We start from the raw sequence: 12,155 nt of genomic DNA on the forward strand, positions 1-12,155 counted from the left end.
TGTGTGTTTTAAAACACCACTCCTGTGGTCACATGGCAACCAAGAGGTTGCTGCCCCTTGTTTAGACAGGAAGGTCACCATGGACACGGTAAGAGTGGGGGAAATCTAGATATATTTGAGGAAAGAGCAGATCGGTAAGCGATGGACTGAGTCAAGGCGGCTGAGGAGTGTGAGAACCACTCCCCAGCAGCAGCGCAGGAGCTCAGGCGGTAGGGGAGCGGCAGGTAAGCTGGGGGCCCCGTATCGGCCTGTCAGTCACAGTCTGGCCACGCCTATGCCCTGGGCTGTCCGCAAGTCCCGCCTTAGTCCCGCCTTAGTCCCGCCTTAGTCCTACCGCGGGGCCTCTGACTGGGCAGAGGTGAGCACCTGATCCAAGGGCCGCCCTTTCATAGGCTGATGGGTCCCAGGGCCTCGGTGCCAAGGCAGCTGTAAAGGGCACCGCCCTCCTCCACGACTAAGCCAATCAGATTGCTTCCCTCCACGATGGGGTGAAAGGATTGGTCAATCGGGAGTGGGAGGAGGCTGGAGGAGCCCGGAAGAGGCACCATTCTGACAGACAGGGCCACGAACGCGTTCCCGCCTACCCGGGTTCTACCTTCCTCCTCTTGCTCAGGAGAACGAGCCTTATCTGGAGAAGATGGCTTCCAGATTGGGATGAGAAGGACATTGCAGTGGAGAGTGTCCGCGGCAAAGACGACCAGCCGTCCGTCATCTGTGATGCGGGTTTCTTTGCTTGTTTGTTTGTTTTTGTTTTTGCGATGTGGGTTTGAAAACAAGTGGTAACCTGATGACCATTCATTGGACTTGACGGAACTCAATAAAAGCCCGACAGGGTTTTAACAGAATCAGAATAATTCGGAGAAATATGAAAACCCTCTCGAAGAAATACTAGTTTTCAGAACCAGCGCCCCTAGAAAAATTTCAGGGCCTCCTATTCAAAGAGCAGGTTTTAAAAATGCAGCTTAAGGTACTAAAATACAATTTTTTTTTCCCTTTCAAAATATTTTATTTGTTATATTTAGTACATTTAGAGCTGATGATTCTCCTGGAACAGTTTGTCAAAAGATTGAAGTCTTCAGAAAATCAATTTCACATATGCCTGAATTTAACATGTAACTTTATACAGTGACACGTTATTTTCTTTAATATTATCTGTAACTTGTGACATTGTACAACACAGTGAAAGTGATACTTACATGGGGACATGGTGATCACCAAGGTGGTTCTCCCAGGGTGAGGCTCATAGACTGCGCTTAGGCCACACTGACCTTTGTGACTTCTCCAGATGTGGGAAACTCAACTGTGCAATTTCTTTTTTTTTTTTTTTAATTTTTTTTAATGTTTATTTTTATTTTTGAGAGAGAGAGAGCGCGCAGGCGGGGCAGAAGCAGAGAGGGAGGGAGACACAGATTCAGAAGCAGGCTCCAGGCTCTGAGCTGTCAGCACAGGGCTGGGCGTGGGACCCGAACTCACAAACCACGAGATCATGACCTGGGCTGAAATCGGACGCTTAACCAACTGAGCCGCCCAGGCGCCCACCCACTGTGTAATTTCTAATAGCGAGGGAGAGCATTTGTGCCCTCCTCTGGGGGAAAAAAAAATGAAAGCGACTTCATAATTTGTCTATAATTTTAATGACCTGTTTAGGCACTTGACTGCCATACCTTGGATTACAAGCAAATAATAATAATAATAATAATAATAATAATTTAAGGGGCGCCTGGGTGGCGCAGTCGGTTAAGCGTCCGACTTCAGCCAGGTCACGATCTCGCGGTCTGTGAGTTCGAGCCCCGCGTCAGGCTCTGGGCTGATGGCTCGGAGCCTGGAGCCTGTTTCCGATTCTGTGTCTCCCTCTCTCTCTGCCCCTCCCCCGTTCATGCTCTGTCTCTCTCTGTCCCAAAAATAAATAAAAAACGTTGAAAAAAAAAAAAATTTAAAATTGCCCTTCTCGTTAATAATGAAACTTCACATGAAAATAGAATTTTCTGTAAAATGTGACCTTTACATTTGAGTTCTATTTCTAAGCCTCTGAATATTTGCTTTGCAATATTGTAGCAGTCTTCAGAACCAGGGATTCTAAACCCTGAAGAATTGGCAACTCCCCAACATGCTTTATTGCAACGTCCATGCGTATTCTTTGATTTTGTCATAGTTTACTGACCGTTTTCTGCCCAAATGCTGGCAGTTCCCGTCCCAGACTTAGGCTGCAGAGCTCACGTTTGCATAGATCTACTGGATGGGCCCTTCCACGTGGGGTCCCTTCTCTCACCATGGCTTTGGTGGACTGCAGCCATATTCTGCTGCTGGCGGTCTGGGCACGGATCCCAGACTGCCCCGCCATGTGGGTGCACACTGGGTGGCCAGGTCAACTGCTCAACACTCATGCTGCCCGCCGCCTGCCATATTGCTGGCCCGGACCCCGCTTTCTGCCACCCGGTGTACCTTCTCTGCTCACACACATGCTTCGCTGTCCCATTGGACTTCCTTTACAAAACACAGTTCCAAGGAGAAAATTATTACGAATTTCAAGACAGTGAGAGCAGAGCGTTAAACCAAGAAGTGGGTCCCTCCTGAGAGCGGGGAAGCCTCTGTAACTCCACCGGTCACATGCCTCTGAGTTCAGCCCCGCCCAGAATACTGATTCCAGCCCCCTCTCCACTGCCCCTTCATGCTATTCGAAGTTGTTTTTTTCTTTTAGTATCCTTGTCAATTAGATAGCAACACTTGATTGTGGACCCATCATATTGGCTATAATTATAACCCAATAAATTTGATTTTCATCCAGCTCTAGTTCCTGGCACAGGAAATTCCTGGGGATCTCTGAATGACAGGGTTTAGAGGCGTACCTTTTGTTGTTCATAACAAGCCCCTTTCAGTCAAACGTATGTGTATATTACTAAGGTAACTTTTGGAAAATCTCTAAAGATGGGGGGGGGGGGTGCCCGAGAAACCAGCCACGTGATTGGAGGGTTGGAAATTTCAGCCTCCTCACCGCCTGATCTGTGGGTAGAGGAGAGGGGCTGGAGATTGACTTCAATCACCAATGGTCAGCGATTTCATCAAGCATGCCTCCATAATGGAACCTCCATAAAAATCCTAACCAGAGGGACTCACAGAGCTTCTAGATTGGTGAGCCCATCAAGGTGCTGGGAGGGTGGTGCTCCCAGAGAGGGCACGGAAGCTCTGTGTTCGGCCTCCTCATACCTTGTCCTACTTATCTCTTCCACCCTGCTATTCCTGAGTTCTATCTTTTTAAATAAATAGATACTAGAAAGCAAAGCACTTTCCTGAGTTGTGTGAGCCTTTCTACCAAATTATTGACTTATTGGGGGAAGGGGTCATGGGAACCCCTGATTTATAGCTGGCAGATCAGACATAAGGGAGGCTGGGACTGTCCATTAACACCTGAAGTGAGGGCAGTCTCGGGTCTGAGCCCTTAACTTGTGGGATCTGACGCTAACTCTAGGTCGATAATGTCAGAACTGAACGGAACTGTAGGACATCCAGCTGGTGTCAGAGAAGGGTTGACGTGAGAAAAAACCCACGTTTGGTGTCAGAAGTGTTGGTGCGAGTGGTAGTAGAGAAGAAACAAAGTGTGTGCGTGGTTTTCTGTAGGGTCAGAGCTATGCTAAGCACTTTGCCAGCATTTCTATTTCGTTCTTTCAAAGCCTGTGATGGAGACACTAAACTGAGCCCATTCTACAGATGAAGAGCTGAGCTAGAGAAGTGCACAGCCAGGGTCACACTGGGCAGAGCCTGAAGAACCATAGCACATTCACCTTCAAAATCCATGCTCTTGTGGGGGGCTGGCTGGCTCAGTCAGTAGGTCACGTGACTCTTGATCTCAGGGTTATGAGTTCGATCCCCACACTGGGCGTGGAGCCTACTTAAAAAAAATAAATAAGTAAAAAAAAAAAAAGATCTGTGCTCTTAGCCACTGCCTCTTGTTAAATTATTTTTATACCAGGGTGCCTGGGTGGCTCAGTCGGTTCAGTGCCCGACTTCAGCTCAGGTCATGATCGCACAGTTCGTGGGTTCGAGCCCTGCATCGGGCTCTGTGCTGACAGCTCAGAGCCTGGAGCCTGCTTCGGATTCTGTGTCTCCCTCTTTCTCTGTTCCTCCCCTGCTCATGCTCTGTCTCTCTCTCTCCTTCAAAAAAAAAACAAAAAAAAAAACAAAAAAAAAAAACATTAAATTATTTTTATACCAGTATATGGTTGTATTGGTGATTCACATACCCTTCAAGCCAGTTTTACACGAAAATTGCTTTCTGGATCAGCAAAGACTTCAACTCTGACCCCCCCATCCTTCCCCCTCTGTGCTTACCCGTCTCTAGTGTCTTCCCAAGCCTGTCCCAATTATGTGTCCTAGAAATGCTACTTCAAACATTTGAGAGATCTCCGACAAAACCCAAAACCTTTCCCTCAAGCTTTTTCAAAAGTCTGCAGGCTTTTCAAAAATGACATCAGCGGGGTGGTGGCATCCGTTGAGCCCTTGCTGTCAACACGGCAGACTCCCAGGCCCATCCTTGGCCCTCCTCTCCATCTGTGCTCGCTTCCTCGGTAAGCCCATCTGGTCCCACGGCTTTCAGCATCCACTGTATACTAGCCGCTCACAAGCATATGCCCCCAGCTTGGGCCACCTGTATCTCCAACTGCCTGCCTTCACACTGCGACATCCAGGGGCGTCTCCTGTGCATCACGCTCAAAGGCAGACTCCTGACTTTCCTTCCCTTCCCAGCGAACAGCGACTTCAGTTTCCGTGTGCCCAGGGCAAAATCCTTAGAGCCACCATAACTCCCTCTTTCTGTCACGTTTCACATGTGACCCACCGGCGGATGATATCAGCTCTCCCTCATTCTGACCATTTCTCTCCACTCGGGTCCCAGTCACTCTCGCCATTCTCCTGGACCACTGGGCCACTGCAGGGGCTGCCCGGATGGTGTCCCTGCTTCCGCCCTGGTGCCCTCCAGTCTGTTCTCAACACCAGCAGCCTTGATGATAATGATCATAATTGCTGCTCCCGCCCTACAGTGCCAGATACGGTTCTGAGTGCTTTCTTCATTTTAACTGTACTTAACCCTCACAATAACCATACAGAGTGATCGCTTTTATTGTTTTACAGATTGTGAAGCTGAGGACACAGAGAAATTAAATAACTTGTCCAAGGTCACCTAGCTGGAAAGTGGTAGAACTGAGACCTAAAGACCAAAGAATTCTCGAGGCACCTGGGTAGGCTCTGTTGGTTGGGCGTCCGGCTCTTGATTTCGGCTCAGGCCATGATCTCCTGGTTCGTGGGATCAAGCCCTGCATAGGGCTGCTTGGAGTTTTCTTTCTCCTTCTCTCTCTGCCCCTCCCCCCCCATAAACATTTTAAAAATTTAAACACCAAGGAATTCTTACTCACTAAGCTTCTAAAAATTCAATGTATTCAGGGTCCTCTTCTGCCCAAGATTCTCCAGAGAGCTTTCATGACTTTCTTAGCATAAAAACCAGAGCCTTTACAATGGCCTACGTGGCCCCACAGTATCTGCCTCTGCTTCCCCTCCAATCCCATCTTCGGCCACTCCTCCCCTACCACACTGTTCCTCCTTGTCCCACCATACTGGTCTCCTCACTGTTGCTAGAACATATCTAGCATGCTCCTGCCTCAGGGCCTTTGCACTTGCCGTTTCCCCTTCCTGGAATGCTCTTCCCCCTCTCTCCAAGTCTCTGCCCATGTGACACCTTCTTAGTGGGACCATCACTGGTCATATCGTTAAAAAATTGTGAACCAGGGGCGCCTGCCTGGCTCAATCGGTACAGCGTGTGACTCTTGACCTTGGGGTCGTGAGTCCCCGCCCCACATGGTGTGTACGGCTTACTTAGAAATAAAACAAAAATATGTTTAAAACACTTTGGACTTCACTGCCACTTCATTTACCTCCATAACAATTTTCACCACTTGACATATGTTTACTTGTTTGTTTCTTTATTGTCTAGCCCTCCTCACTGAATTTAAGTCTCCTAAGAGCAGAAATTTTGTCATGGCTCTGTCCTAAATACAAAGTTCCTGGCATCGAGTAAGTAGCTGAGGATTGTTGCGTTAATTAATCTTCCCACCAAGCCTCCTCCTTTCCCTGTGTTCCCCATCTCAGAAACAGGCGCCTTCAGCCCGCAGTTACCCGCCCTGGGGGTACTATCCGAGATTCGTGCCGGTCTTAAAAAAAAAAAAATCCAAGCATCTGCCAGATCTTGTCGACTCCACTTCCTAAATATTTTTCAAACCATCCACTTCCCACCATCCCTTCTGCCACCCCCTTGGTTCTGCCCTTCTTTAACAGATGCCTGGAATGCGTACAAGAATGCATCGAGTTTTGCACGTTTTGAATTTTTCTGTGTCCTCTCCACCCCGTCCCTTTCCACTGATGCCCTTGTCCTCCCCAACCTGAGCCCAAACGTGCTCCCCGATCAGTGCTCCTGTCTCAGTGAATCCTCCGTCACGGACATAGCCCCCCAGCCAGGAACCTGGAGGTCCTCCTCACCTCCTGTCTCTTCTACTTCAAACCCCTGCCAGTCTCTCTCTTTTCATTTTATTGGATGGTTTTGAAAACTGCTCGTTTCCTTTCATCCTCAAGGCCACCATCTTGGTCCTGGCCACCACCCCCCCATTGCATCTGGGCTCTCTCAACAGCCTCTTAGTACCGGTCTCCCCACCCGCCATCTGGCCTGGGCTGATCTTCCTAAAACACAAATGTGATCGTGGGACTCTCCCACTCAAATGAATCCCTACCCGTTCCCGGGCACAGACACCCCTCCCTGACTTGTCATCCCCAGCCTCCTGCCACTCTTGACCTCTGCCATTGCCCCCACACACTCCCCTGCTTGGATCACGCTGTTCCCTTGGCCACGGATGCCCTTTCTCCCTTCTCTGCCTGCCAGTTCCTCTCCCCTCCTAGACCCGGCTCCAACGTCACCTCCCCCTGGGACGTCTCCCCTGACTCCCCCCACCCCTACCACAGACTCAGCACTGTGTAATTACCATCCTCCCCTGGCGGCTCACCCATCCAGCCCTCCAGAACAAGGTCACCTTGGCTGAGGTGCTAACAGGCCAAAAAGAAGTTTGGGGGCCAAACGGCAAAGCCTGAGTAAGCACCTTCTGTGTGGCTGGAACTGTTCCCAGAATCCCAAGGTCAAGAGTAGAAGCATATGGCATGAGGAGGGAGTAATGGTCTGGAGAAGAGGAGAAGGGAAGAGAACCAAGATGTTTGGAGAGGATTTTACGTTCCCAAGCTAGGGACTCTGAAGATGTTACTTCATTTAATCCTGGTAATATCCCTGGGAGGTAGGGATTTCAAAAACAAAGAACCGGGTACATAAGGTTTACAAAACAAATAAAAGCAGCACTTCAAAGCAGTGGGGGAAAGATGAGATTATTTGATAAAAGGCTTCCAGGGGAAATCGGCTGATGTTTATGGAAATGATCAGATTGGATCTTTTACACTGCATTCAACTCCAAATGGAATCAACACTGACCGGTTAAGTGAATATTTACATCCCTCGGGGTCAGGTAGGTTTTTCTCAGCATAACACAGAAGACAGAGACCATAAAGGAAAATATTGAGAGATTTGGTTAGTCAGAATGTAAATGTTTAGCTTGTGGAAAACTAAATGGAAAACTGGGAAAACCATTTCCAACAAGCTAACAGACAGAGATATAGGTTCCTGATCTAAACAGACAATTCGCAGAATAAGAAACACAAGCGTGCCAATATACATATCCAAAAAAGTTCAGTTTTCCAAATAATCATAGAAATGCAAATTAAATCAAACTGAGGTACCATTAAAAAAATTTTTTTTAACGTTTATTCATTTTTTGACAGACAGAGCATGAGCAGGGGAGGGGCAGAGAGAGAGGGAGACACAGAATCGGAAGCAGGCTCCAGGCTCCGAGCTGTCAGCACAGAGCCTGATGCGGGGCTCGAACTCACGAACTGCAAGATCATGACCTGAGCTAAAGTCCGACGCTTAACCGACTGAGCCACCCAGGCGCCCCTGAGGTACCATTCTTAATCTACCAAATTATCAAATATTCACTTCAATAAAATTATTCTATCATGGCACCCCATGATAGAATAATTTTATTAAATGCATCTTGAAACTGCTGATGCTAGAAACTGCTAGGGGCACCTGGCTGGCTCAGTCAGTGGAGCGTGCACTGACTTGATTTGGGGGTTGTGAGCTTGAGCCCCACATTGGGTGGAGAGATTGCTTAAATAAATAAACTTTTTTAAAAAAAGATTACAAACGACTTTTACATGCTAGGGCAGGAGAGAGAAGTTGCTTGCAGAGACGATCTTCTCTTTGTTCTGGATTGTTCTGGAACGATCACCTCCATGGATCGATCCTCTTGGGCAGGCAGCTGTGAAGTAAGAGCTGCTAAGTAAGTTTCTTTATCGGCCTGTGAGGTAAGGCGTTGAGTATTCTGAAGTTATGTAAGCTGGGTCTGTTAAAGAACTTTTTTTTTTTTTTTAAGCCACTGGTCTGGGCTGTCCGACCACAGGCGGTGGAGCCGGCCTGACCTTGGGGTGTGCAGCCATATGCTGTGATGGTCTGCCCTGTCCAGGCTCTTGAGGAGGGTGGGGGTTGCCCCCGAAGAGAACGAATATTCCCACGGTCAAAGCTGTGGGAGCAGAAGCGGAAGCAGGCTTCAGACAGGAGGCCTGATTTCTCCTCCCCCTGGGGTGGGGGGCTGCGGAGGTCCACACTCCAGGGAGGCCCCGGTCAAGAGCATTCACGCTTGTAGAGTTCCAGTGAGTCCCTGTACAGAGTCAGAGGAGGGCTAAGAAAAGAGACAACTAGGGTGCCCCCCGTGGAGAATCTGAGATTGCAGACTTTGGTAGCAGCGACCTCTAGTTTAAATCGGCCGTCTGTTCTCCCCAAACCTGCAGTAAATGTCCCCAGGCCGGGGGGGGGGGGGGGGGGGGGGGGTAGCCGTGTTTCAGGGAATTCTGGGAGGGTGCTGAGCCCAGGGAAGCCATCCTGGGAGCTGGAGCCTGGACATGTCACCAGATGGCAGGAGGTGACCCGTTTCTGGGGAGCAGGGCGGGGATCCAGAGGAAAGGGAGGTGGCCAGGGTGCCAGGCAGCAGCCAGGACAGGGCAGGGCAAGGAAGCATTGCTCTGCGGTCTCTGGGGAGGCAAACCTGTGAGATCCTGGTGCCCTGGACAGCCGCTCAGGCTGTTTCCATTTGAGTGTTAAAGAGCAGGGTGGCCCCGGGATGAAGAATTTGAGGACCCCTAGCTGCAGGTTGGAGGTAGGAGAGCAGACGCTTTAAATGCTGGGTGACTGTGGGGTGCAGAGCCGACAGCCAAGGAAGAATTCTTGAGATATCTTTGGTGCAAAAAGACATCTGTATTTTATTTCGTATTTATTTTTTTTTGAACGTTTATTTATCTTGAGAGAGTGCCCGCGCGAGCAGGGGAGGAGCAGAGAGAGGGAGAGAGAGAAACCCAAGCGGGCTCCGCACTGTCAGCACAGAGCCCGATGAGGGGCTCCAACCCACAAACTGTGAGATCATGACCTGAGCTGAAATCAAGAGTCGAACGCTTCACCGACTGAATCACCCAGGGGCCCCCAAAAGGTGGTCTTATTAGAGCACAGGGACAGGACCCGTGGGCAGAAAGAGCTGCCTGGGGATTGTGAAGAGTGGCTGATTGTATACTTTGAAGTTGGGAGGGGGTTAGGGACAGCACAAGCTTCCAAGGTATTTTGGAAAGGAGGTTTCTAGGACCTTGAGGGTCTAGCTGCCCTTAGGAAAAGGTCATTTATTACTGGTTAGTAAAAACCCAATCATGAGACCCTTCAGACTTATATCAGTGGGCCATATGTTTGGAGGGTGATAGGCGACATACGTCTTGGGAGACAGAGATGAGGCTCCCAAAGGAATGTTTACGTGTTAAAACAGGATCTCGGGGGCTGGAATAACGTTGAGCTAAGATTGCCTTTTGCCCTTAGCAAAGTGTCGTCCTCCAGGCAGCTTAGCTCCTAGAGGAAGGCCACTCTGCCTGTCTCAACAACCTGTCAACGGGCTGTAAGTTGCAAGGAAATCTAATTTGTTTCTTTTGCCTTCGTTTCCCACATCGACTGGAAACCGCACCTGCCAATTGGAAGACCACTTCCCCGACTGTCAGCAAAATCTCACAAGTGCGCACACGCCGACGCGGCAAAACTGCTCCTACCACAAGCAATCCGTGAAGCGGGATGGGGGAGCAAAAACACTGCCCCTTTATTTTCAGAGACCTCGAGATGAGATTTAGCACTTCCTTCACTTGCGGAGGTAGGCAGCAAACCACGGGAGAATCAGCAGTACCTGTGGCTTTACCACCCACAGGATCTCAGTGGAGATCTCGATCCCTCCCTCGTTACCGTTTCAAAGTTATGAGGTCTTGCTGTTACATGCATTAGGGAGGAAAAGCACGCCTATTAGCTACAGCTCTCCCCCCCCTTTTTTTTTCTTTTTTTGCACTTCATAATAGACTTTATTTTTTAAATCAGGTTAAGGTTTACATAAAAATGGAGCAGGAACTAGAGTTCCCATACGCTTCCCGTCTCCCTGCCCCCGGAGTTTACCCTATTAGGTAACATCCTGCATTAGTGTGGGACGTTGTTTACCATTGATAGGCCAATAATGACACGTTACTGTTAAGTAAAGGCCATGGTTAACATCAGGGTTCATTCCTGGCATTGGATATTCTGTGGGTTTTGACCAACGTACCATGTCATGTACCCACCATATGGTGTCACACAGAGTAGGCACTCTGCCCTACACATCACCAGTGCATTACTTATTCACCCCTCCTTTTCTTTTCCTGAACCCCTAGGAACACTGGTTTTCTTTCTTTTCTTCTTTTTTTTTTTTTTTTTGTAATTTTTTAATGTTAATTTATTTTTGACAGAGTGTGTGTGTGTGTGTGTGAGCAGGAAGGGACAGAGAGGGAGACACAGAATGTGAAGCAGGCTCCAGGCTCTGAGCTGTCAGCACAGAGCCGGATGTGGGGCTCGAATTCACGAACCGCGAGATCGTGACCTGAGCCGAAGACAGACACTTCACCTGCTGAGTCACCCAGACGCCCTCTTTTTTTTTTTTTTTTTTTTTTTTTTTTTACTGTTTCTAGTTTTGCCTTTCCCAGAATGTCATATAGTTAGGATCATACAGTACATAGCTTTTCAATTCACTCCTTTACTTAGCAGTCCACATTTACATCTCCTCCATGTCTTTTCATGGCTTGATAGCTCATTTCTTTTTATCCATGATGTTCTTCCATTGCCCGCACGTTCCACAGTTGCTTATCCAGATGTCAGAGGACATCTCGGTTCCTTCAGCTTTGGCAATTACAAATAAAGCTTCCATAAATATCTGTGTGCAGCTTTTTGTGTGGATGTCACTTTCAACTCCTTTGGGTAAATACTCAGAGGAACAACTGCCGGACCATACGGTGAGACTATGTTTAGCTTTGTAAGAAACCACCGAACTTCCGAGCTGTCTGTGCCATTTTGCGTTCCCAGCAGCGACGGAGGAAAATGCCTGTCGCTCGACACCCTCGTCGGTATTTGGCGTGATCACTGTTTTGGAATTTAGCCACGCGAATAGGTGTGTTGTGATCTCATTGTTGTTCAATTTGCAATCTGCTGCTGACGCGGGGTTGGGGAGCCTCTTTTCGTATGTTTATTTGCCATTTCAGCTCCAGGCTTAGCTATAACCTTAGGGGATGTTTTCCACGGGAAGGCTACTTTCCCCGTCCCCCATGGAATCAGACAGCCTTGCCGTGAAACACACGATTCCAACACTCAAGTAGGTTAAAACAATGACCACACGTCTGCCCGTATTGTGGGGCTCGGCTGATTGCGGGTTGGTGGGACCGGGGCTACTCTGCTTTTCACTGTAGGTGTGGGTCTGCTGGGGTGGCTCTGCTCCACGTGTCTCATGATCTTTGGATCTCTGTGACACAAATTAAAAAGTATATTTTGGTAGGGGCGCCTGGGTGGCTCAGTCGGTTAAGCGTTCTCTTGATTTCGGCTCAGGTCATGATCTCATGGTGTGTGGGATCGAGCCCCACATTGGGCTCTGCACCGACAGCTCAGAGCTTGCTTGGGATCCTCTCCCTCTCTCTCTCTA

The sequence above is a fragment of the Panthera onca genome, chromosome B4, assembly GCF_046562875.1.
Source record: "Panthera onca isolate mPanOnc1 chromosome B4, mPanOnc1 haplotype 2, whole genome shotgun sequence".
NCBI classification, from domain to species: domain Eukaryota; kingdom Metazoa; phylum Chordata; class Mammalia; order Carnivora; family Felidae; genus Panthera; species Panthera onca.